Source organism: Arachis duranensis, chromosome 8, assembly GCF_000817695.3.
Source record: "Arachis duranensis cultivar V14167 chromosome 8, aradu.V14167.gnm2.J7QH, whole genome shotgun sequence".
NCBI lineage: Eukaryota > Viridiplantae > Streptophyta > Magnoliopsida > Fabales > Fabaceae > Arachis > Arachis duranensis.
This window is the reverse complement of record NC_029779.3, coordinates 23,589,088-23,589,462: the sequence shown is the minus strand read 5'-3', so window position 1 is coordinate 23,589,462 and position 375 is coordinate 23,589,088.

The following is a 375-nucleotide window of genomic DNA, read 5'->3' as shown; positions in this document are numbered from 1 at the left end:
CAGATTCGTTTTTATTTATACAAATCGATCTTTAAAAATATGACGAATAGATCTATATATTTTATTTTTATTTTTAGAGACTTTTATGTAATAAAAAATTTTAAAAATCAAAACATGTGATACAAATTTTTTAGAAATTTATTTGAGTGTATATTTAAAAAAAAGAAAGGAAATTGAGGGAGTGAGGTGGTGAATTTAATGCTGGGGAGATGTACAGAGATTGTGGGGCATGGAAGAAGCGAGTTAGGGTTTTGTGGGGAAAGAGCTAAAAGCTGCAGTGCCTTCTCTGCAACACTTGTATGCCTTTTAATGGATCCTTCTTTTTCCCTTTCTCTTCGCATGGCCCTCCCTTGTACACGTGTCATCCATGCATTC